Below are 26,901 nucleotides of genomic sequence, written 5' to 3' on the forward strand. Positions count from 1 at the left end.
TTCTTTTTTCTGCATTGTGCAACTTAGCGTGTATGCGCATGTAGGGTGATAGCCCTCACTGTAAGCAAATAATCAGGGTGAATTACTATGTATGCTTAAATTCAGGTCCCTACTGTAGGTTTAAATCTCTTTGCTGTTACTCCATCAGTGCCCATTTTCCTCTTTTATGTATGTACATGCATATATGTGGTTTTGCACTGCTCAGTTGATTCACTGACTCAACTTTTCATAGTATCAGGAATACAGAAGTCATTTCGAACCACACAATAGAAACCAGTAGGACTCGATCATTCTCTATGGTCTTTTCACTTAAAGTGGAAGCAATACCCTACAAAACAAATGGAAGATTTTTCTACTGAATTGCCTTACATTTTGGGTCCCCATCAATGCCTCAACTGCAAGACAAAGGCTCAACAAAGGCATTGCTTTGCACCAGTAGCACTACTAATGTCAAAAATATAGCCAACAGTCCTTCTACTCTCAGGTTGCAGCAGTGAATTGGGTGTGCAGATTCTTTTTGTAGAACATCTGAAGCATCTGCCCCTACCTCACTATGTATTCTACGCAGCTCCTATTCAGGCCCTGGTCTTCTCACACCTGGACACCAAACCCCCGTAACTAATCCAGAATGCAGCTGCATGACTTTTCTGCAACCTCCCTAAACGTACTCAAGTCACAACCCTCCTCACCTCACTTCATTGTCTTCCTGTTATCGCTTGCATCAAGTTCAAAACCCTGGTGCTGGCATGCAGGACAGTGAATGGGACAGTCCCCTCATACCTACAATTGGTCTTTACCACCAAGTTCATAACACTCTGCTCTATGGGGCAATTGACTGTCCCATTCCAACGGGGTCACTCCTCTCAAACACGATCCCTGTCTGTACTGGTCCCTCAGTGGTGGAATGAACTCCCCAGGGGGGTCAGGACAGCGGAATCACTGGCCACAGACTGACTGACTTTTGCTTGAATGCTTGCAGCTTGAATGGATACACTTCTGTTCTTTGGTGCTGGAAGTCACTTTCGATAAGAGCGTCTGTTTCAGTGTTTCTCAACCCTCTCCTGGAGGACCCCCTGCTCTGCATGTTTTAGATCTCTCCCTGCTCCAACACAGCTGATTCAAATGATCAACTCGTTATGAACTCTTGAAGCTGCTTAATAACAAACAGATCATTTGAATCAGCTGTGTTGGAGCAGGGAGAGATCTAGGGCAGGGGGTCCTCCAGGGGAGGGGTGAGAAACACTGTGCTAGATTAACGTAATGTAATGTATGTGGTTCCCTCATGAACCGAAAGAGGGTGCGCATAGGCCAATTTTAGAACTGGGCAGCAAGCACCCCAGCCATTACTTTAGCCAATTCCTTATCTGAAACACCGTGTCTTATAATGATCTTTATATTTGTATATTTATGATAAAGCAAAGGTATGTTTCCGGGAACTCTCCAGTCTTAAGTACATGATGGACACAAATTTGTCCAGAAAAAATGCGCAAAATGCTGCAAAACTCAACCGCGCAAACTTAGAACAACGTCCCATTGCAAACTTTAAAACTGGTTGTGTACTTACAAAAATATATATTTCATCTTTACTGCAAACAAGCAACATTTTAAGAACTCATATCCTTCGACCATTAGCAACTGGCTAGCTAAATACAAAACCCTCCCAACAACCCACCAACAGCTCGCTGTCTAGCGGTTCACTTAACGTTAATTTTATTGCTGCTGCGCCTGCTCCGTGAGGTACAGGCATCCAGATAGCTTGTGGCATGTCTTGCTCTAGTTCCTTCAGAGACGAGTTTGTCTGTTTAACGGGGGCTTGCTTTTGTCACAGGACGCAGGGTAGTTCACTGGGTGACAGCTCCCTTGGACCCATCTGTCTGTGAGCGAAGAAAGAATGAAAAGAGGGGACCATTTTACTGGCCGGACAGCACAGAAGAGCCAACATAACAAAAGGTAATTTTTATTCGGTAGTTATCCAGCTAGATCTAGCTATAGATCTATAGCAGGTAATTTGTAGCATGCTAGACTAGTTTTATATAAAGTTAAGTAACGTTAGCTTGCTAACACTTACATTTGAACAACATGTGCCACTGTCATGCTAGCATAAGGAACCAGAAATGTAAGATTTCTCTGTAAAAAGTACTATCGTCAACTAGCTAATATAATATCATCCCAAATGTTGGAAGAAGCGGCCACAGATAGCTACAGTTCTCTTGCGGTTATTGTACGTTAACTGTCTTTTTCTAGCCGGTGCGCTAGCGAGAGAGAACGCTAACTAGCTTGTCTGGCTAGGCAGTTAGCCAGTTAAAAAGAACAAATGCATGAAAAACTGACAGCTGAACAAACCAAGACAAAATAAACACACCACGCCGAGGACAAACGTGCAGTGTTTTTCGCTTACAAGATGCCTGCCTTTTTGTATAAGCTGTACTTTTTTATATATCAATTTACTGTTTTCAGTTTGGAAAGCGGACACTTTCAGCTGTAGCGACGTGCCTCTCTGCCCTGGCTCTCATTGATACACTTTTTCCGAAATAAAAGAGTAAAAGCAGCTGATGACATGAAGATTGAAAACAAAAGGAACGGATTTTAAAATGAATTCTGTTACTGTACGAGTATGTGTGTATCATTCTTTGTTGTGAAGTTAGTTTGCTAACTTTAGCGATAGGGAAATGTTCTAGGGCACATGCATAGTAGTGTCGCATTTCGTGTGTTTTTTAGCTTCTGAAAATGTGTTAAGTTTTCGTTTTTCAAAAATCACACAGCTGTTTGTAGACTGAGATAGACAGGCAGCTGCCAGGTGAAATACACACTATCAAGTGCAATGCTGAATGTAAACATACATTAAACGTACAACACCATAGACAGCAATTGGGATGCTGTGTTCAGTCATAGTCATCGTTTTAAAAGAAAAGTTTAGGTCTTAGATATATTATTTCACGAGGTACTTATAATCTGTTTAGCTTCCCTAAAAGCTGGTTCAGGACTGACAAGGTGGACCGTTGGAGGATATTTCAAGCCAAGTTTTGTTAGCAGAACCAAAGAACACCGGTGGAAATGAGCCAGTGGTGTTTACACTGATGCTAGGAAGTAGCCTATTAGGTCATACAGAGTGTCATTCATACAGAGTACATGGCATAGCCTAGCTACCAGAATTTGTAGTGGACTCTTTCATTCATCAAGATCAGTCTGGACACAGTGGTACAGCAGTTGCACCCTAGGTTCTTGGCGAATGTGCTAAGATGGACTAGATGGTTGTTCTTGTCATCCGCTTTTTTCTGTGTCATGGCTTATGGTTTCTTAAGATGCAAGAAGGTGAGTTGGTGATGAATGGTGTGTATTTTGTGTGCCTTGGATGTTCACTGGCGTAGCAGGAAGATGCAGATAAAATTGATGACTTTTGTCTCTGAAAATGTCCTCTTTTTCAGCATTACGAATTGATGTTTAGCTTAGTTTTAAGTGAGCTGAGTGTTTGGAGGAAAAGGAATGACAAGGATCCATGGAGTGGAGGTGCTTAAGGGAGTCACTTTCGGTGTCACTTTTGAGCTCTTGTGAGATTCTGTGTTTGAGGAGTTTCAAATAGCCAACTTTGGAAATAAGGAATCTGAAAAGTATGTTACCTATGGATGTGTGAACCTGCCAAAAACAGCAACATGTGGTTAGAAGTTGGACACAGTTCTTTTTTAACCATACTGACATGCTGTACTATAGCCTGGGCTGCTGCTGAAAACTGTTGTATTTACATTTTTTGGTGTTAGACATTAAAAGAGAAACCATACTTACTTTAAGCTTCTTAAATGGAGTAGATGGTGTGTAAAATAACTGGCCTATGCAAACATTTCTGCCAAGCATATAAATGACTTTATTAAGCCATTACTGTTAGTTTAAATAGAGGGAGGGTTTTGACTGCTCAGTGCTTGGGGTATGACAGACCTGCAACTAAAACCTGTAAATATTTGCAAGGGCAAGGAGTGACATCACAATAGTGTTTATGTTTCCAGTAAATGGGCATTTCTTTGTCATGACTGCGTGTCAGAGAGGAAGATTTAAGCCTCAGTTAATTAACAGGACTGTCCCCAAAACAGTCACATTAAAAGCAAAGGGAGGTTCATAATTCATAATGTCTGCGGAAGAGGAAGAATTTTGTTTGGTTTGTCAGAGATTTTGTCATGGCAGAATGGTATTATAATAGAATTTAGGCAATTTTTTCTCTCGTTTTCATCAGTGATGGTGCCATGTAATTTCCATAATTGTCAGTTTGATCTTTGTGTTCTTTGTCACATTGGTCAGCTTCACTGAACAAATCCTCAGTGTTTAGAGTCGCATGAATGTTTTATGATTCAATGTAAAACACTTTGGTTTTCTTGAGATTGATTGTTGGCTATGAGCTTTGTGACTGCCACTTTAATAGTTCAAGGAGGCTCATTTGAAGAAAAAAAAAACATATTATGCGATTCTGCCAGCCAATAGGCCTGAGAGCCAGAGTGGAAAAATCATTCCATATGAATTCAGCTTGATGCATATTTTTTCATTTGACCAATAATGTAAACTGAGAACCTAACCTTTTACAGTAGAAAAAGGAGTGCAGGGAATGCAGCCGCATGCAGCCGCACGCAGCCTTGGTCTTGTGTTTGAACAGTGCGTTCGATATCTTATCGCATCTGCCGAACAATGGCTTTCTAATGCTGGGGGTAGGCAGTGCGACTGAGACGCTACCAGGACAGGAAGCACTGGTGGTCTGGGTGCTGGTTACTACTTCCTGTTGCATTTGATACAAACGGTGAGGGCGAAGCTGCGCTCTGACGTGCATGCATTACGTAGGTGTGTGACATTTAAACTGCCAGGTCCCCTTCCTACTGGCTGCTGGGCTGTGCATGTCAAACCCTAGCTGTGGAACTGTCGGTGGATCTGTGAATGGGCCCTCCATCAGTAAGGGCATGTGCATCACGTTTCCACCTCTTCCTTTGTAGAGTGGCTAAGGGGTTTTGGCAGAATTTAAAAAAGAAAAAGTAAGCACTGCTCTTCTCTTCATAGAGGCGCAGGCAGAAAAGGCAGTGATGTGAAACCTACCTGGGGGGGGGGGGGGGGGCCAACCCTCCCTGTTTGGCCCCAGTGTAGATGTTCTTTCTGCCTGAGTGGGTCTCTGACAGCTCTGGGTGTTGTTCACGGCTGTGCTGTGAGGTTAACCGGAAGCAGCCGGTCCAGCTGTAAGATTCTGGCTTATGGAGCATGCGCAGGGCCTTCTCTCAGGCAGTGTGCCATGCAGCTCCCAGTGACTGACCCTGCACCTGCCCCACCTTTCCCACCCTCTCCTCCTGGAGTTTGTTCATCTGTCTTTCCCTTCTCTGTCCTCCGTTCTTTTCCTTCATGTTTTCCTGAGGGACGCGACAGGGTTGTGATGGCCCAGTGGTTGTTGGGGTCTGGGTGGTGCTTGGACTCGCCAGGTTTCGCAGACCTTTTCCTGTGATTCATGCCGGCAGGGGTGACACATCACTGTTGGCAGGCTGGTGGGTGTCACAGTATAGCATTGTTCTGGTGGAAATGCATGAGAGGGAAGGAGCGCACCCACATTGCACTGTGCACAAGGAGAGCAGCTGTAATTTCAGCAGTAGTTCAGAGGTTTGCCCAAGCAGTGACAGTCGATGAGTTGTGTTGTCTGAATTGAACACAATTTAGTGCTCTCTCTCTCTCTCTCTCTCTCTCTCTCCCTCTCTCTCTGTTTTAAGGCCTAATTATCACAGTCCATAAAAAGAAGGTTAAAAGGTCTTTCAGTAACAATATTTATGGTATAGTGTAAACATTTCTAAGGAGAAGGAAATGCACATGCTGTTTTGTGTGGATTTGGAAGAATTTTCTCCCTTCTTTCAACACATCAAATGGCATATGTTAAGCAGTTATGGAATGCTGGGTTCTGTTCTGTTCCTCCTGTTGTTATCCTCGCTTTGTTTTGTCTGCTGAGATGGTTGGAGACATCAGTGCTAATTTTAAAAATTGACAGCCACTAGCTATTTGAGTCAGGCGAAGGCCTTAGGGTGCAGGCCACATCCTGCCATGGTGCAGCTGTGCTGTGAGAATTGGCCTGATTTCCCAAGAGGCACCTGGAGAAGCTCAGTGTCGACAAATGCCCAGTGACCCGAGGGAGTAGCTTGGGCATCATGTCATGTGGGGAATGAAGGGTGTTGGGTATGATGACCACGCCTCAAGTTCTCCCCAATCACTGCTCTTAGGTTATGAGACAGTTTACATTTTAATCTCAGACCATGATCAGAGCACCAAACAACAAGGATATTTTAAATGATCAACACAGGAGTTATTTTCAGTTACTCCATCCTCATGGGCCATCACCAGTGTGAACATTTGTTGCATTGCATAGCTGTCTATACAAATTCACAGCACATTCCTGAAATATCAGGGACATGCTGTCCTCACACTAAATATCACATGTTTGTCACACAGCATGCAGCAGTGGCCATAAGGTCGTTGGTGAAACTCGTGCCAGTGTTTTTGGTGGCACAGATGAGGCCTTGTCCTTGGATCTCTAAGGAATCTCTTGCCTGCAGCCCCTCCCTTGTCCACTAGTGCTGCACCATTTTTGCCGTTGGTGACCCATGCTTTCGCCGGTGAGGACGTGGTTGAGGGCTGGCAGGCCTGATTTCATTGTGACCTGTGGAGCCCACAGAATGTCTCTTGACCAACCTCACTGCTTTCAGGGGAGGGAGATTACTCACATTCTGGCCGTTACGGATTCATTCATTCACCATTCTCTTTCCTCTAACCCCCCTCCACCACTGCCCCCATATACACAAGTACGCACACACACACACACACACACACACACACACACACTTTTATTTGTTTCTCCTTTGGTGAATGTTAAAAAAAGCTGTTCATCTATTCTCAGGGCACTGTGGGTCATTGAGACTGGAGCCACAGTTCTGCCAGCTGGAGTTTATATTGCATCATTATTATTGTATTGTGCCATTTTTGGCACAGGGCCTCTGACGGTTCCGATGAGCTTCATGTGCTGACCTGATGCTGGTGACATCAGGGCTTTTGATCATGTCTAACGTACAGAGGGATTTTGTCAGTGCTGCCCCGTTGTCTTGGGTTTAGTCTTCTCCTGAAAGCTGAAAATCTCCCAAATGAAAACACTCTGGTAGCTGTACACATAACAAAGAGTCTGCTCTTTATTGTTGAGAGGAAGGGGGTAGGAGAGCTGAAAATTTCATTTTTCTTACACTTGCCCATATTTGTGCCTTTTTAATTCAAGAAATGTTGTCGACCGAATTCATAAGTTTTTCTGCTGTGGTAACCAGAGAACCCATGTGGTGTGCAGGGTAGATTCTGTTCAAGGTGAACCTAGTTCTTTTAGAAACAGGTGCATATGAGTCCACTTCTTTGTGCATGAGTGAGAGGGGTTTCAGTTTCAAAGTAATGCGTGCTGCAAGTTTCAGGGGAGTGCAGTCTGTACGACATAGGTTAGTGTGTTAGCCTTGTGATATTTAAACTTTTCCGTTCCGTCATTTGCGATCTCATTCAGAAAGATTGGATCATTCCCATCCATTTTCCCCTCTAATAAAAACAGAAGAATATTTCCTCCAGAAGGATGCTGTGCAAGCCACCCCCGTTACTTATTAAACTCATTACTGGTCACATGATCTGTGGGCAGTTATAGCTGCAGCCAGTAGTTCATGTGAACTCACTCAGCAAGGAGCCACCATGTTCACGGGGCTCTTGTGTTTTTAAGGTCCACAGTAGTAATTCACTGAGGCCTGTTGAAAGCTGAACCCTAATGATTTTGTTTGTTTGTTTCGGGCTCCAGAGCTTGGTGTTTTTGGGAGGAGGTGTAACAGGGCCCCTCACTGTGAAGGGCTCGAGATGGGACAAGAGTCCTTCAGTGTGACATAGTGACAGTGCAAGGCAGAGATGGCTCTCCCAGATGGCAGTGCCACCGCTACTGCTGCCCAATCAGCAGGATTCGGTGTCGGGTTACAGGCACCTCAGCCCCAACCCCCATCCCTGCATGCTGGCCAGCCCCTTCAGACCTGCCTTTTGCCTTTCACCAGAGCACCACCCTGGTTGTGAGCATGTGGTTTGCTCTTTACTGTGAGCTGTGCCATTGTGGGTACTGGGTTTGATGAGGTTCAAACAGCACTCTATGACAAGAGCTTTCTGGTTTATCCAGTTGAGGACCATGCCAGTGGAAAAGTTGGGCATTGGCAGTGGTGTGGTTCAGGGATCCCTGTGTCAGCCCTCTATGGAATGATGGGAAGGTCTGCTCTGATGCTGCTGGTGTTAGGCAGCCCAGGATGCTGGGAAAGATGAGTACTTTTTCTTTGACTGGCTATAAGCAAACAGCAGGACATAAATAATTAATCATGAGGATATTGCCATTCGCCATATTTATGATTTTGTTTCCTCCCACACCCACAAGAGGAACAGATTGTGGAATTGCACCACCCACAGTGCACAGGCGGTTTTTCACCTTTCATCAAACTTGTTTTCATCACTTCCTGTGGCAGAATGTCAGTTTTGCATTGCCGATGTGCCGATGCACAGACTTGGAATGCAACATGGTGATATGTGTAATTCCAGAGCACACACTGGAGTGTAAGACAAGGTTACAGTGGTAAGAGGCAACTTCAGATAATAGATGTGTTATGAGCAGTCGCCCATATAAAAGCCCATAATTTGCTGCTTCTAATTTTGGGATGTTAAATTTACTGAAATTACTTGACCATTATCCACAGTATAAATGTGGTATTGCAAATTAAGTGAACAAGCATTTAAGCTTGTGTTACTTAATTGTCAGCCTATTTCCATATACAGTTTGCCTCTTAATACCCATAATTTTCAGTTTTTTGTGCCTTCACTAGACTCAACAGCATCCTTTGTGGACAAACTAATGGAAGCTCTGACAGAGACACTGATAATATTATTCTGCTTGGGGAGATGATTAAGAGCCCTTCTGTCAGTTTGAATGAAAATTCCAGGCAGTCTGCTGTGAGACAGTGCAGGAACTGTGTAGGAGCTAGCCTGCCGCATCCTGGACAATGATGGCTTCTGACAGATCACACTGAAGAAACACAAAGCCCTCAGGCTTCTATGGATGAAGAAACTGATACCACCATTCTGTTGTTCTTTCTTTTCTCTTGTTTTGCTTTCTAATCATTTTTTAGTGCCAGAGAGGTTTTAGTCCTCTGGTAAAAGGGAAATATCCGCTTTGGTTTAATTTCCCCAGAATCAAATCTTACACAATATTCAAACAAGATGATATCCACAGATCAGTCATACATGAGGACCTGGCTTGGTTATTACATTTTTAGAAAGAAAAAAACCCTGAATCTTGTGGACTCCTCTCTGAACTTTTCACCTGTCCTCTTTTGCTCTCTTAAAAGGTGCTTTACGGCAGGGGAAAATACTGGATAGATGTAGCAAGGTATAAAGAGTAATCCTTACTAGTGTGCTTATCTCTGCAACACTAAATAGCTGTCATAGGGATACTAAAACCATATAGTTTTTACCTCATCCCAAAGCCAAGCATCTCATCTATTTTTCCGGTCTCCTTGTCACAGGCAGACAAATGGCTAGACAGACAAACATAACCTCTGCTCTACATGCTGGTGACGAAGGTACTGAGCCAGAATGGATTAGTGTTGTAATGATCTCTGCCATTTGGACAGTGGAAGCAGAGGTGGAGAGGGTCACAGTTTTGGCTCTGCAGTGGGTGACAAGGGTGTTTGCCTGGGGCTTTTTTTGTACTGTTTATGTTTTTGCCTGAGTGACATGCGTCACTTGTTTTGCTTTGTTGAATTATTGAAAGTGTTTATGCAGAGGGCAAATCCTCACATGACTGAAGGAAAAACGCAAGTATTGTTGAGGGAAAGTGGAGCTGACTCAGGTCTTCTTTACAATGCTGATCAGTAGTTGGCACTTACTGAAAGATTAAGCATCCTTAGAAATGTATTATCTTGCATTCCCTCTCCCTCTCAATACAAAAAAGTGGTGGTTACATTAGAAAACGACATATCAGTTAGCTGCCTTTGTTAATATCCTCCTTTAATGCTTATTTACCAAAAACCCTGGGAAAACCCTGAACAGGACTTACCCAGTATTTATCAAACATGCAGCGACCACCTACCCAGTGTGTCTACTTGGTACATCCAACCATCTACTTACCTTGAATTTAATTTCATGTTCATTGTCATCTTACAGTAATAACTCCTACTGTCTTATTACAGGAAAATTCAAGTCATGAATGTCTCTCCATTGAGATGAATAGAGTCTGATAAATAATAATAGTAAGGTTAAGTATTTTTAGTTTTTGAGAGGGGGATCCTAGCTGCCTTTTAAGGAGTGCTGGCCAGGGATTCTCAAGACCTGGAGCAAATGCCAAAATGGAGCTGGAAAATGAAAAATCCCCGCTATCCGCTTTGCATTTTGGGGGGCATTTATTTGCAGCCCTCAGACAGCAGCAGAAAGCGATGAAGTAGTGTGACAGTCATGGCACTGCACCCCACAGAACAGGGCTATTTCAGGCCCTCTCTGCTCTAGACACATTCCCATAGGTCAAGCTTTTTTCCCCCTCCTATTTTTGACATGTAAACAGGGATACAAATCGGGATGTTGTGGAGAGAAATACAAAATGGCACAAGGATGTCCAGCTGCAGTGAGCCTCGACGTCCCCCTATCCAATTGCAGTGAGTCTCTCACCTCTTGCATCTAATCCCAGTGACACCCTTGAACCCTGTGCTTAATCCCAGAGAGCCTCCAGTGTTGTTTTATTAACAGTGTCGGACTACTCTCTGAGTGAAGTTATGTCTGTACAAAAATCAAGAAAAACTTTACTCTGATCTAAACTCTGACTAGGGACTGTACTCGGAACCAAAATGTGACCTGTTTTCATTTTTTACACAATAATGTGTGTTTCAGTGTTGTGTAATAAATGAAAAAAGTTAAGCTTGTGTGAGCTCATCTCTCAAAGGGAGAAGGGAAGTGAGTTCGGAGTTTAGAGCAGAGTTGGCCTGTGCATCAGTGGAAGGAAAGAATGCACACTGCTTTTACAATGGAAGATTTGGGAGATTTATGTAATGCAATTTCTTGGCAGAATGTTTACACACATCACAACATGAGTAAACTGTTACAGTAAAGTATTTCTGTGAGTGCAAGCATGGGTTTTAGCACGTGTGCATGCACACTTGAGAATGTGTATGTGTACGTGCTTGTGGGTGTATTTGTGTGCGCGCGTGTATGTGTGTGTCCTTGCGTTTGTATGTACATGTATTGCATCACTCATTGATGACAACCCCTCATTCACACTCAGAAGTACAGCACATACACTCTCTGTGCTGTACTTAAGCCATTTTTTCCAAGCCCTGCTTTTTTCATTTATCATACAAAATTTTGAGCTGGACACTCACTAAAATGTGCACAGTTACTGTGTGCAAATGACATAAAGCTCACATGTAGTGAAACTCCACGCTTCCATACTAGAATAGGAGTGAGATAGGAGGCTTTTCCGTCCATGAAGAGGTGACTTTCTAACTGTGTCACATGTCTTAATGCCTGCACTTCACCAGTATCCATGTTATTGAGAGGTCCCCAGCAATCAGACCCATCCTGATAGTTTTTGTACACTAACACAATGTAGACCTTCATCTGTAACAATGTGCTTTCAAAACATGCCACATTTTAATGTTCAGTAGGAGGAATGCCTTGGAACCACGATGCACTTACCTGCATTAGTGGCTGATCACTGCTGGAGCCTGGCCCTCAGAATGCACGGCTGGCAGAGCACGCCATGCCTTTCAGTGCTTATGATTGCCAAACTCACAAGAGGGAAGAGCACGGGCGGATAGCTTGTCCCACTGGGTCAGTTATTTGTAAATAACATTATGACAGAATGGCACGCATGGTCCTGTCTTTATCTCTTACAGTGTCTCTGCATGCTATTTGTGTGACAGCCAGTTGGCCTGCTGCTTGCTGCTGCAGTTTCTGAACAGTATGATAGCTAAACTGGAGGGGGCTGTATAGGACCAAGGTGCTTCTCTTTGAAATAAAGGTGATGTTTAGTGGGGTTTTTTACACATAGCCTATTACTCAGTTTGTACCAGGGTGTGTGTGAAACAGTAAAGCTCTTGTGTCATTCCTTGAAATTGGATGCTACTTTTTAAAACTGTCCCGTTGATTATCCTGCTAGTCATTTTAATTGCAGAATTAAATGTTGGTGGAGCACTTGGCAGGTTTCTAGATATAAAAGGGTTTCTGGCCACAAAGACCCCTTGTGTGTTCACCTGAGCACGTCGTCGAAAGAAATGCAATTTGAGCCTAGCTGCCACAATGAGAAACACCATTAATGGCCGCCAGCAAATTGCTGGAACCTGGCAAAAATGAACCAACAAAAGACCTTTTGACATTCACGTGTGAGACCGCCTTCCAAAAATAACATCAACTCAAAATCCATTACTGCTTTACAGCAACCTTTACAGCTGAATGGTATATTACGAAGAGGAGGGGGGAGCCCTTTCCCATGATGCACAAAGATAGGAATATCCTGTGGGAAATTCCCCTCACCTCTGCAGGATGTGCTTCTCATAAGCCATAATCCGCCCCTCTCAGAGACACAGGATCCCATGTGCACCTACCCCACTGCATCCTCCTTTCACTGTTCACTAGTATGGGGCCCCACAGACACGCTTTCAACACAGAGTGACCAGCTGGCCAACCAGCCATCACTCTGTAGAAATCATATGGTTGTTTGTTAGCGTTCTTTCCTGTGTCACAGGTTGCTCCAACACTTGTCTAATCTGAAGATCTGGAAATTTAACAAGTGAAAGACGTCAATGTGTCTGTAGACCTGCTCTAAGAATGACCTTCAGGTGTGACAGGTGGTCTGTATTTTTTTATTGTGTGGCTTTCAGTCTTTGACTCTGAACTCTTCAATGGTTTTGGTGTTTGAATTTTCAGTTTTGTTTTCAGGTTTCCTCTATTTGAGAAATGGCACCTCATTCCAGTGTTCACCTCTGTGGCTTTCTTGCTTTCAGTGTTTTGCTTGAGGAAGGCAGAACCCCACGTAATAATTCCCATTCAGTAATAAATGCCATTTTGTATGTGTGTGTGTGTGTGTGTGGTGAAGTATTCAACAGTAACACTGCACAGTTGGAACTCTCTGTAGCCTGGGTTGATCAGTTAAATAAATGGAATGTCATCCAACTGAATGCACAGGTACAAGTGCATTCATTTGGATGACACAAGCGTAGAATGGATAAATTTGACAAATTTGGCACAGATACTTACAGTATGATGTAGGGAGACTGTCTTGCATGACTCAGCTTTCGCATATGGAATAGGAAAACAGTGCTCTGAGTGTGTAAATTCACACAGTGCAGTAGCACAAAAACAGGAACGGTCTGTCAGAAAAGGGTTGGCTGCAGTCAGGGCAGGGGGGAAGTCCCAGTGTGGTTTGGGGTGTCCTGACCCACTTCACGCGCTCTTTCAGCATCTCTTGGTCTTTTGCAGCAGGAGGAGCTTTCTGGGCAGCCCTTGAGCTATGATGAAACCTTCTGCTCAGATTCAAGCTAATTGCAACATACTTTCAGCAGATCAAGTGTGGCTTCAAAAAAGCCAATGCTTTTTCATGATATTGCATAAGGAAAAAAATAAGCTAGTGCGTAAGTTGCCTGAACCAGTCACTTGGGGTTAAGGACACTGTGTGTAATCACTCTGCTGTAGGACCGAATGTGGGCCGAACCTCATGTGGCTCCTCTCTTCTCAATCCACCCTGCTGCATTTCTTCTTCAGTGGCAGATGCTGCCAGAGGCCTGTGTTTGTTAAGCTGATAGGTTCCATATGGAACCGCAGGGCCTTGGACGGGGTCTGCTCGCAGTGGAGGAGGGAAGAAAATGGGAGAGAGCGGCAGTCTGTTTCCAGCCGGGAGGTTCTGTGTCTCCGGGCCTCAGTCAGGTGCCCCGCCTCCTCCCCAACCCCCTCACCCCTCTGCTCCAGCACGCGCCTCTGGACGACCCTTGTTAATGTCCGCGTGGGGGGTACGCTCATGCCAGCCAGCACCCGGCTGTGATCTGGAAACCATTTCACATCTTTTTCCTGTTTGTGCTGGTGGGGGGGGGGGGGGGGGGGGGGGGCGTCCTCTAGAGATGAGGACGTTTCCCTGTGTTTGTTTGGCCTCCGCTCAACGACAGATGCGAGCGCCTGGGCGGGATTTGTTTTAGTCGCCACCAATAACTCGTGCACCAAAAAAGGGACAAAATTCAAGATCTGTGCTGCACATACCATCAGATTGCCAAGGAAGAGCAGCAGCATGAGCCTTTATGTGCTGAGAAAAGAATGCCTCACTCTACTGGGCAGGTCCAGTGACTGCTGGGTGGAGTCACTGTGGCCTACAGTTGAGGAATGCCCATGTAGGTGAATGAACTAGGGTTACACACTGCCTGTTTTTCAGGAGCCATGCTCCTAAAAAATTCACACGTAGCCCTCGATAGAGCTGTTATTGGACAAGCAGTGCAGCACTCCCAAATCCCAAATCAGAGCTTTCCTAAAACCCACAACACGTGCAGTTGTGTCCACAAGAACACTCCATGCCTTGGGACAGAAACTGAACTAATTTCACATCTTTTTTTGGGGGTTTTTTTGTGTTTGTTTGTTTTGCTTTTTGTCCAGCCAGGCTGAATGTAAGAACATCATTTATCCCACAGAATTCCAGGAATTGCATGCAAATGAATGAATCTGCAAAGCTATACAGGGTATTACAACTGCTTCTCTGTAAATCCAGTCATTTAGACCAAAGTTATAGTATGTGCGGTGAAAATGGCTGATCTCGCCCTTTTGGCGGAGAGATGGCAAACATGCAGCATTTTGGTTTATTTGCCAGGAGCACAGAATGAATTTGAAGTCACTGTGGATTACCAGGAGAAATTCTCTGAAATCTGTGTAACAACTTTATCTGTTAAAGTGACCAGCTTGCCACAATCAGGCTTTTTGGCCACAGGCAGTTTTCACCGGGAACTTGCGGGCAGGTGAATTACATCAAAGATATCTTTGCTTTGTCCTTTATAATGGGACCCAAAAATATGGCATCCCGATGCATCCTGAGAACGTGGTGACCAGCTCCTAGGATGCACCTGTACAGCCCGGGAGTGAGACAGCCATCCAAAGAGTGGCAGTAGTAGACACCTGTGCAATTGTACAATATGATAGCTACAGTTTCATCTGATAATACTGAAATGATAATCTGTTATTCTTTCTCTGACATGTGTGGTAATTGTCACATATCCCTACTTCCCATTTAACTCCTGAAAGAAATGAAACACATCACAATGCCAGCTTGGCCTTTTCCTCTTCTTGTTAGACCATTTCCAAGGGCTTTCATTGTGCCAGCCATTCCTATTAAGACAATGTGAGTCCTTTGAAGTTCAGCTGTCGCATGTAGCATGTGAGTGCCACATTTGCTTTCATTCATTTTTACTTTATTTCACCATGCCTCCTCTGAGAGATCCCAAGAATGTGTTTTTAATTCAGATTCCAATTGAAATCTCTTTCTCCATCTCAGAAATGTTTTTTTGTCTATGCATGTTGCTGTGAAGCCATTATATTGTACAACAGATATAGAGTTTGTTCTATATTCTCACAGCAATACAATTACTGCATACTAATGTGCTGTGTGTTTGTAGCAAAACTAAATACTCTCATTCATCTGAGAGAATTTGGAATGCCTGGGATTTGTCAAGAATATTAACTAAATGTGTGCATATATACTTTGGTACATATATTTTTGTGCTTTTCGTTTTGTGCATGGGAACAAATTTAGTTGTACGGCTGTGCATATGTTGAAAAATGTGGGCCCTGGATTGCGACAGGAAAAACACCCTTTGACTAATCGTGAACTGATGAAGAGGAACCTCGCAGTCAAATTCCCCCAGTTTTAACTGAGCAGACCTCCCGTAGGATGGTGGGAGAGAAAGATGAAGGCAGAGAGAAACAGACAGAGAAAGACAGAAATAGACAGAAAAGGAAGTAAACAAAAAATGAGTGTCATCTTTTGAGGTGTATTTCTAGTACTTCCTGTTTGCTTGTGTAAGGAGCACCAGCCCCTAAAGCCAGACATCTTTAAAGATGCGCTGGCCCATGAGATATAGCGTGGGCCACCGTCCTGCTTACTCTCAGGAAAGCACAAATGAAGCAGAGGCCCCAGTAAAGGTACATACATTTGTGTGGTCTGAAAGTTTTCCCAGCAGCTTCATAGCAACTCGCCATTTTTCATCTTACTCAATTCTGAAATTACAAATAAAATATTTCTCAGATGAGATTTTATCATTTATAAAATTAAGTAAAATCCAGATTTATTCTTTATTCTTGCTCAGTGTTCATGAAGGAGAGCTTAAGTACTCTATACAAAATAAGATAATGTAGAGATGTCATTAATGTTTTTGCCTGAAAGTGAAGGATTGTGGTTCTTTTGGCAGCATGCCATTATTTATGAAGATCTGGAATTTCATACAGTAAAAAGTGGCTGGGGTGTGATAAATTGTTGGAATATTTGGTTTTGGGGGACATAGAATATTGGAGTATCAAAATGAATTGAAATGGAATTCCCTAGTTGTTTGGCAGGCACACAGAGAGAGGGGACTGTGCTATATCTGTACAATGGGAGAAAATAGTTTTTGCATTTGCTGGGTTTTGGTAAACTCTATAAGACTCTGTGTAAGAGTCTTCACATGCAAGGTTTCCAGAGGCAGATGGAGAAGTATGTCCAGATGGAATCATTTCCCACCCTCTCATACCGCAGCAGTAGTGGTTTGAAGATGGCCGAGAAGGATTTGATATAACGTTAATCCTGCCGGTCTTTAGATTCTGACCACAGGCAGACGCTAGTCAGTCCTCACTGAACATCTGTGCTCCGCATTTAATCACAAATCCAGAAAATGTATTTCTTCATTGGGATGTATGCCGTGTGATCAGTGGAGCTGGTGGTGGCCCTACACTTCAGCTGTTTGCTGTAAGTCTGCAGTCATCATAAGTGGGTTACTGAGTCATTGTTCACCACACTCTCACAGCTTCTTGATTGTTTTGGAGGTTGAATAGGTTTGGGTTGACACATGTGGGGCAAGGGTGTCTCCCAGCAACAGCCTGGCTTCCTCTTTGGGTGTTCCCCCAAGTGTGCCCCGCAGGAAGTCAATACGGCTCTCTGGGTGAAGGTCACCCCCAGGTTAGATCCGCAGCGCAGTAACAATCTCTAGGGGCAACCGTGACTCCGCCCACTTAAAACCGCATCAGTCTAGGTTCTCTCAAAGGAAGTGTGGCCTGCATATTTGTCCTTTAACCCCCAAGCGAGCAAATGTCACCTTGTGCTTTGACTCTTTTCCTTTTGCCTTTATTTTTGCAAAAGTTGAGGATTATCAGTTTTGGTATTGGAGGACCTAGGGGAGCCAGTCCCTGTAGCTTGTCTTTTAAAGACCTTGATGTCAACAGGGATTGAAGGGAACACAGACAGGAAGTGTTGTCATCATGCTCTGCTGGCGTGTCTTTCACACAGGCAGGTTCAGTGGGGCTCTGACTCAACAGTGAGGATTTCCATTTCTGCCGCTCTCTGTCACACAAAGTTTGCCAAACAGATTTATTCATTTTTCCTGTCATGGAGGTAAAGGAAATATGTTCCCAATGGCTGGTGTACCACCGAATTTTAATCTCACCCCTACCCCCACACACCTATACCACCCTTGTATGTGATTCAGTTTTTCTTCACTGGTAGTAGTCTGTTTCTCACTGAGTCATGCCCCCCCCCCCCCCCCCCCCCCCCCCCCCCAATCAAAAAAAGGGGAGTGGCTTTGGCTTTGTCATAGCACCCAGGCCCAGCAGCCAGGAGCGGAGAAGAAGGCGGAGGTTTGGGGGAGGAACAGGAAGGCTAGGTCAGTGGTGTGACTCAGTAAACACAAAAAAATCCTTATGTGACCTCATGTGGCATCTTAAATTATCCAAAACATTTTCATTGTTTAAGATGCTGAGTCTGTCCTCTCTTAAATAACCTAGGGTATGAACTTTTTGAAAAAGTAGATCTTAAATGTCAGTGAAATACATTAGCAGTAATTGTGTGCTCTTTTTTTAATCAACTAGAGGCTGTGTTCTCCTTTTTTCCTGAATTGCTGGATATTTTAAACAGTGTTACAGGCGACTGCAGGAAAACGAGTGGAGTACATAGACGATGTGTTCTGGATCATGTCCAGTGAAAACAGCTAATCACAACAGCAGTTTGGAGCCAAATCTCGTGTGTCAGACATTTTTTAAGCAAGCCGAAAACTTTATGTTTAACCTGCTGGGTACTTAGCGAAACAACATTTCAGACAGCGTCGCTCCTTTCGGATTGTTTCCATGCTTTATCAAATGCAGGCATACATTCAGACGTGATCTGCCTGTTATTTGATTTCATGGCTTGACCAACAAAAACGCTGGGTCAGGGAGCTCGATCTCTGCTTCATTGCCATATGTTCTTAAGTCTGAACAGTAGTATTGAAGCAATCTTTGTTTGAAGGCAGCAGAACACTCCTCACCGGCCTGAATCCTCACAGTGCAGAGCTCTGGGACCTCTCCGTCAAGTAGCTCCTCCCAGAAAGCAGAACAAAGTCGTCATACTTTGCTGACACCCCCCCAACTCCCCACCCCACCCTACCACCCCTGTTCATCGGAAGATCTGGCACAGAGATGCGAAGTCTCACAACCATCAGAGAAGGAAGAAAATAAAAAGAAGCCAGAGAGGGTAACGGGTGCACGCAGACGTTCTAGTCATCGGTAGGGCTGTGACGATAACCTCATTACCGCAATACCGCGATCACATGATGCCTACCACAGGGTTGGGCTCATAACCATCATCACCGCAAATTTTTATTTTATTTTATTTTTGCTGGTGAAAGTTACAGGAGTGCATATGGTGTGTGATATGAAATGTAAACACAGTAGTCATTGTTTAGTTGTCATCATTGACTGCCTTCCATCCTATGTTCAAGAGCTTCTGGAGAAACAAAACTTTTCACTTGCTGTTTACTTCAGCTTCACGTGCGAGGGGGGAGGGACAGTCCATTAAACATATGGGGGATTTCTTTTGTGTGTGTCTGATTATTATTAATTACTTCTAGGCTTGAGTATTTGTGCTATCTACAGATAATGTTTAATTGAATATATACACACACAATACACAGACATAAAAGACAGAAGCATAACGTAAACAGTTGGAGTTAGATTTTAATTGCAAGTGCTTACAGTGAACACACTTCTCTTATGTGGTAATGCCCATACAGTTGACGCTAGCCAGTTGACATTATTCGATTCAACAATGGCCACAAATCTATTTCCTAAGCCAAATGTTATGTCGCCAATTTGGGTACATTTTGGCTTTGAGCCAGACGACAAGGGGCAGCCAGCGAATTTGGACGAGGCAATATGCCGCATTTGTAGGAAAAAAGTATCCATCTCGCAAGGAAATACATCTAATCTATGATCACATCTTAGAATTAACCATCCTATGGCGTTTGCTGGGCTTGGCAGCAGCAGTGTATTGTTTAAAAATTTATTGTACAAAAGTTTATTGTACAAAAAAGGGGTTACAAACATTGACAAAAATGTAATTCCTATTAAACTCAAAAGATATCGAAAAAACAACTAAACGTTATAATGAATAGTGATAAAGTGGTCAAATTTGGCATTGAGCCACAACTTCAACCCATCCAACACTGCTAGACTGACTCACCAGCAGCAATGACTAGGTGAGTATACGGATGCCATTCAGTCACCTGACTAAACAATTACTCCTCTCGGTGGTAGGCAATCAAAGGTAATTATATCAAATTATATTCAAAATTCCACACATTTCCACTGTAAGTAATATAGCAATTCTAATTCACATATATACAATAATTCATAGGCTACATGATTAGCCTACATTTATTTTAAACTAAAAAATGGCTATAACAGTAGCCTAATGTGTCTGCAAATGGAGTGGAGCAGACAGCCAACAGGGCAAAGAGAAAAGTGAAACCCAGCATATCATTTATTATTATTATTTGACTAATTAAACAGGCCAATTCAAATGACTAATTGACTTATGACTTATTTTCATGTTATTGTTATTATGTTTATTATGTTAATAATTATTTCAAAGTAAATATGAAATGAAATAGGCTATTGTTTTATCCCATAAATAACTGGGCAAAACTTATGGACAGGCCATCTGAATTTCTTCTGTCCATTTTAATAATCAAACAGCCTGCTGTTAACATTTGCATGTTAACAGCCTATTTAGGGATACTTATAAATAACCTACTTTGAAGACAATCATGTTTTTAATTTAGTCACAGAATTGTCCTGCCAGGTGGGGTACTAAGCAGAAGATGATTGAGCGCGTTCTCGAGCAAGCTCCAGCCATTAGGAGGGTGTTGGATGACCGGTGCAGCCAACATTTGATTCCGATGTGGCAGGACGTCGAAGTCCTAGAATCCATTAATGCAGTGCTGAAGAAAGTCGTGGATTTTACAGATGCGCTGTCTTCAGAGAAGACGGTTACAGCGTCCTCTGTGGAACCGGTCCTACAGTTACTAACTGCAACTGTACTGTAACTATAACGATTGTCTGCTCCCAACCGAGGAAGACATGGAGTTGACGCGCTAAGAAAAATGACCGGAGTCTTGGAAGACAAATACAGCGCACCTGCAACACAGCAACTGTTGGCAAAAAGGCCTCATTTGTTGACCCAATATGCAGGGACAGCAACCCTGGAGACGACGTCATAGATATGCTCCTGGAGGAGATGCTGGCAGTGCCTGAAGAGTGGCACGATGACATGGATAGAGATGGTTCCATGCGTACCTCGACAGCTGGAGATGGAGAACGAGCAAGTGCACCATCTCCTCCCAGAAAAATGAATCTCGCAGACCTGCTTGGAAAAAGAAAAGAACAGACCTCCACTCCAGTCCCCAGGAGAATCCATGCGGTTTGCAAGGTATTTGCAGGAGAAAGCCCTCGATTCGCACTCGGATCTGCTTGCCTGGTGGCGGGACAATCAGGCTCAATTCCCTCTTCTGTTGAAGGTTCCCAGAAAATATATGACCATTACGAGCACTCCTCGGAGCGTGTATTCTGTGTGGCTAGTAATATTGTCACTCCGTTGAGATCTTCCCTTAAATCGGACAAAGTGAACGTGTTGGTTTTCCTGGCAAGAAACATGAAGACCGAAACATAAACCAGCAGGATGTGCTGATTCACTTTAGCGGCCCAGTGAGTAGTTGTATAAGGAGCACTTATTGTACCGACTCATAGGCTAGCCATACTTGCCGACAGTGACTCATTATATATGTTCCCTTTTTATGTTGCACTTTGAAAAAGCCAAATCAGGCTATATTATTATTATTATTATTATTATTATTATTATAGCTGTAATTTTGCCTAAAGCATATAATTTGCTATTTGAAGACTGTTTTATTACTTATCCATGTTCATTTACAAGCTTCATGCATTCTTGATATTTTATTTAGTTTTTAAAGAGATTGGAATTTTTTTTTTTTTGGGGGGGGGGGGTCATTTTCGCCAAACCACCAAACTGCGGGGATATGTTGCCTTTTCACCACAGTAAGAAAAAATCCATACTGTCACAGCCCTAGTCATGGGCCACCCCACTGGGAGGATGAGAACAGGAGGGCTCCAGTTGCCTTGAAAGGAGGGGAGGGTCACGTTTCCAGCCAAGCGTCGTGGCACTGAAACAGTGGCCTGTTGTTTGCGCTGGCTGACACCTGACGCAGGCCGTGAATGTGAGGGCTGTGTGTGACACCGTATTTGTCCGAGCCATCAACACCCGCACACTCGCACTATCACTCGCGCTCTCAGAGCTCTGTGCAGCTCGGTGTCAAATCGCAAATGTTTGTTCTGCTGTTTGAGAACGTTTGTGGGATGCTAGAGTCCGCATAGCTATCAGACAGTCTCCACTGCGTCCAGTGCTTTGTTCTCTTAGAACATGCTATTCTGTGCCTCTCTCACAGGCAAACCAGTCAGTCCACTAACACAGAGAGCACAGCTGGACTGTTTGTTATTTTAACACTGGACAAAGTGCACCCAGATGTCCATTTAAGAGGCCAAATATTACTTCCTGTTTTTGAAAACTGAACAAGCCAGGTGACCTGCAGTATGAAATGTCTTGTGCTGCAGGACATACTGCTGTACATCTTTCTCTGGGTATTTGTTTGTCAAAATAAAGAGATGAAATAATAAATTCATAGGCTGAATGGAAACAAAGTGGCAGCAGGGCAGTAATGTGGTGTAGTGCCCTATGGGGCTAGACATGTAAAACAGAAGGTACCAGGTTTGAAACCTGGGAAGGACACTGTTATTGTAAATAAAAATAAAAATTGTTTTATCAAATATCCAGCTGAATAAATGGATGAGATGTGAGATGTAAGCAACATGAGTCATCTTAGAGAAGGTTGTCTGCCAAGCAAGTACAAAAATGCTAAATAAATAAAAGAAGGGACACCTGTCTGCAGTGCTGGTAGTGATCAAGCCAGTGCAGCTACCAGTGGAGCAGGTCTATTTCTGTCTGTGTGGCAGGTGTCCGGGGGGGCGGGACATGGCAGCTGAAGCCCCTCCTGGCCCTCCTTCTCTTCCCAGGGGGCTAATGTTTCTGTTTCGCACTGCACAAATAATCACGCCCCCACCCCCCCGCTGTCCTAATTTCTTGCTGTGTCAGAGCACAGCATGGTTTAATGGCTTTAGCAGCAGAGTGCAGCCAGAGATGTGCATGAACAGTTTTCAGAGCTAGGTAACATCGGCTGTATTTTCCAGCTGGCCAGCATCAGCCTAACATCTTAGGGCAAAGGGCACTGGTTGGTCTTTAGGTCTAGTCCAGTCAGAGTACAGGCGGAGTGGGTGTAGGATCAGAGTGTCCATGGGCCACAGCCAGATAGGGTAAATGATACTCCTTTATGGCTGTAGAGCTGGAATCAAGCAGGATCTAGCTTGGCCTGGTACGGAATCATTGTTTTTCCACAGCATTACCTCCAACCAGAACACGTTACCCTGAATCCTGAAGGCTGGCATCCACCCAGGTCTTTGCCCCCCAAATAAAGGACTCTACTCCATGTCACTTCTGTCTGTCTGTGGTTGTGATGAGCAATGCTCCTGTCTCCTTGCCACGTTCACCTCCTCAGTTTTTAGTGCTGATGCTGATGGAAGTGTGGTGGCTACCACTACCACTGAGCTAACCTGTGTCGTTAGGGCAAGCAAGATGTTGGAACAGCACCCTGAACCTGAAATAAGAAAGCCTGCTTGCTTCCTGCTCAGCTGTGAAAGGGGGGTTCCATCAGGGCCTGGGGCTGATTGGGGCAGGTTAAGTGTCCCTGTTTCCCCTTGAGAAGGAGGGACTTTCCCTTCAGAGACTGGAGCTTAGCTGGGGCAGGATAGCCATGATTCAGCTGCTGCCAAACCAGTATCCTGTTTTCCAAACCAATCCTGCTTGGTTTTGCTTTTGTCCATTCTTTTCTTCACATTCAGTGGAGGCTGGTTCCCAAAATAAAAGGAAAGTCAGAATACAAACAGTTCGTTGCATAGGGCCATTAATTCTTCTGTGTGTATCTTTACCTACATGTGGTTCAAATATCCAATAGTGAAGATGATTAACTGGACTTTTAGGCTGCTTTAATACTAGAGCTTTTGGTGCTGACCGGAGTCTGCTTGAGCCGTTCTTTTTGTTGATGTGAACGCTGTTTTCCGAACTCGGGTGCGCACCAGGGACAATACCCGAGTCCTCCAGAAAACGGGGGTCTGGGGTACGGTTCACCTGAACTCCAGTGCGGTTTGCATTTGGTGTGAAAGCTATCCCATCTAAAACCAGGAAGTAAACGCTATTTTGCCTCCTTTTGTGTCATTGCCTAGCGACATTGGTAAATAAAAGCTGCGCATTCCTTACATATTGATGACGTAAACAGACCAGGATTCGCAACCAAAAAATGTAATGTGAAAGGAGACCAGCGGGGGCAGGGGGAGGGGGGAATAATCGCACTCGAGTTCGGACCAGCAAAATGGACCAAGTGTGAAAACAGCCTTAATGACAAATGAGGCCTACCTCTCCCGATTGGAGGAGTGTTTGGGATTACTCCTTTTCATCGTCAGTGAATTTGGCACATCAACTTATTCATTTTAAACTTATACACAGGGCTTATCTTACACCCGAAGAAGGTTTCTCATGGTGTTAATTGCAGATCCCTTTTGCAAGACCTGTAATCAGGGAGCAACTGGAACTACACTTCACATGTCTTGGGAATGCCCAAATGTAATGACATTCTGGGAGGAGATGGATAACACAATATCAGGGATCTTGCAAACCAAAATTCTCCCCTCCCTTGCTGTGTTCCTACTGAATGATGTCAGGCTTGTCTGTCCCACATGGCAGATTCTTGTTAGCGGCCCTCACAGCTGAAAAAAAAAATCTATCTTACAATCCTGGTTATCACCAGAACTTCCATTATATAGGTCATGGTTATCCAGTCTGAATTCAATTATTATTATGGAGAGATCTACCGCCAAGGTACACGGGGCCAAACCCAGAACGATTGAGCACTGGAATATGTTTTTAGAATTGATAATAGATCTGTGAGGTAGTCAGGTGTGTGATGAAAACAATGCAATCGGTATATCAATATGAGCTAATATAAGTGTATGCATTATTTGTAAATATTATAGACATGTATGCGAGGTGATTCCCAGTACTTATGTACAAAGTTGTAATGTAAATAAAAAGTTGTTCACAAAAAAAACAAAAAAAAACAAAAGAGGCCTACCTGTCCATACAAACAACTGAGCATGAGTTACATTCAGTGATTGGAGATAAGTACAAAAAGAAATTAATGAATTGTACAACAAACATACCAGCTCAGATGAAAATGGTGTGCATTAAAAATATGTATAATGTGTTTTCACTGCACACATTTCTTGTATGAAGTCAGGTTGGCCATGTGGCTTGGGAACCCATCTTGGCCATCTAGCTCCTTCATGAGAAACAGAGGGGTTCTCGTGCACCCTTGTGATATGTAATGTACCCTAGAAGCTTCAATTAATTTTAATTAATTGTTCTTTTGCACTCTGCCTTGCCATGACTTTCAGTCCTGACTCATAAGGGCATTCTTGCCGAAATACAAGTTTCTAAGTACCGCTACTAAAAATTCTCAGTCTTATTTCATCTTGTTTCATTGGGTCTTTATTTGTGTCTGCTGAACTTTATGGAGCATTTCAGCACCCAGAAACCTTTAGGCACTAATTTTTTATTGACTTTACTGTTGAGCTGAGTGTGCCATTATTCAGGACGTCAGAGCAGTCCTCCCATCTCTTGATCTGTTCCATAGTAGGAAAGGTGTTGAGGTTGCGCTTTACAGCTAATAAAGGGCTAGTGATACCTTAAACAATATGGCAACATTACAGTGTTATGTTGCAGAGTAAAGTAACATTTACACAGAAATAATGAAATGGTGCCAGAGCTGTGAAGTGCTGTCAAGATGTGCCCACATATTCACTGATTTATAGTGAAGACTGTATAATGTCGTGTGATGCATGGTCAAACAGCCCTTTTTATAATTGTCCTCCACACTAGTGAGGGATCACTGTCCCCTGCTACTCAGCCTCACACTGACAAGGTCTCTCTTCTGTGATGCTCTGCCTCGCTGTGTCTTGTCGATTTGGCCAGGGTGGGTGGAAGTCCTGTTTGATGAAGCATTTGATTCTGCGTTTCGCGCTTGACCTTAGATCAAAAGCATAGAGCTCATGTGATCACGGGGAAGACGAGAGAGAAAAAGAACTGACTTGATGTGGTTGCGACAGCAGTTAGTGTCTAATAATGGAAATTAAGCTTACACAGTGTGTTGACCACTTGCATGGTATCCAGTGGTGACACCACAGCCCAGCACATCCAGTGTCATCTTCGTCTTTTGCATTTCCTGATTGTGTGCACGACACCCCCATTATTTTATTCATCTAGGGCTACTTTCAAAGATTAGACTTACTATCTTTTTAAATCTATTTTGTTATTATCCATTGCTACATCAGCATATTCACTGGAGCAGTCCACAGTAAATACTTAAGGGAGGGTCAGTGGTTTTTGAACCTGAAACCTTAATGTCCCTAATACCATGTTCGGTACTACCCATCTCCATACCCTGCAAATCTGTGCATTGTCCACATGCCTATATGTGGGTCAGCAGCATTGGATGGTTCTGGTTTGTGAGGCTGCAAGAAGTGATGGGGACCAGAACAGGGAGATCAGAGGTCAGATACCCAACCCCATGCCCGATGGGACTCAAAGCTAGAGGTGGGGCTTGGTTTGGGTGGATGGATATTTTATGCCCAGCATTTGGGCTTGGATTGGGTTGGGCATCAGTTTGCATTTTATGTACATGAAATCATGAAGTAAAATCGACATAATTATTTATTAGACTCTGAAGTTCAGTTCAGTTGCTTCTTCTGATCTTGATGTCATGCCTCTGTGATGCACCTCACTTTGCAGCTGAGAGAAAGCAGGCACCGAGGGTGATCATTATCAGTGCAGCAAGGAAAATGCAGGGTGACACAATCAAACAAAAGCTGTTATCGGGAGAGCTAATTCTGGTAGTGAACCAGATCAGTAGATTGACAGAAGTTTGCTCCAGTTCATATTGCTAGTCCAAAGATAAATGTTAAAGGAAGGACATATTGTACTACTGTAATAAAAAATGCTTGTTGAACTTGGCTTGGAGGTAGACTTAAAATTCATACCCTGTCCGTGCTCTCCCAGGAAGTATATTTTCCTCCCGCCTGATTAATTTGAGAATGATCATCATCCTGAGAGATCCCATCATCCTTTGCAGTTGCTGATGTTACCGCTTCTGT

At 43.7% G+C, this 26,901-nt stretch overlaps 1 protein-coding gene across 1 annotated transcript in view; it reads left to right on the forward strand.

Moving 5' to 3' along the window:
- Window positions 1-1,399: 1,399 nt before the first annotated feature.
- Window positions 1,400-26,901, forward strand: part of LOC118781623 (USP6 N-terminal-like protein) — a 40,755-nt gene continuing 15,253 nt past the window's right edge. The window contains exons 1-2 of the mRNA XM_036534635.1: window positions 1,400-1,421; window positions 1,829-1,950. The gene's annotated coding sequence lies outside the window, so the exon portion shown is untranslated. The remainder of the gene's footprint in view (window positions 1,422-1,828; window positions 1,951-26,901) is intronic.

This window comes from Megalops cyprinoides, chromosome 8 (assembly GCF_013368585.1).
Source record: "Megalops cyprinoides isolate fMegCyp1 chromosome 8, fMegCyp1.pri, whole genome shotgun sequence".
Taxonomy (NCBI): domain Eukaryota; kingdom Metazoa; phylum Chordata; class Actinopteri; order Elopiformes; family Megalopidae; genus Megalops; species Megalops cyprinoides.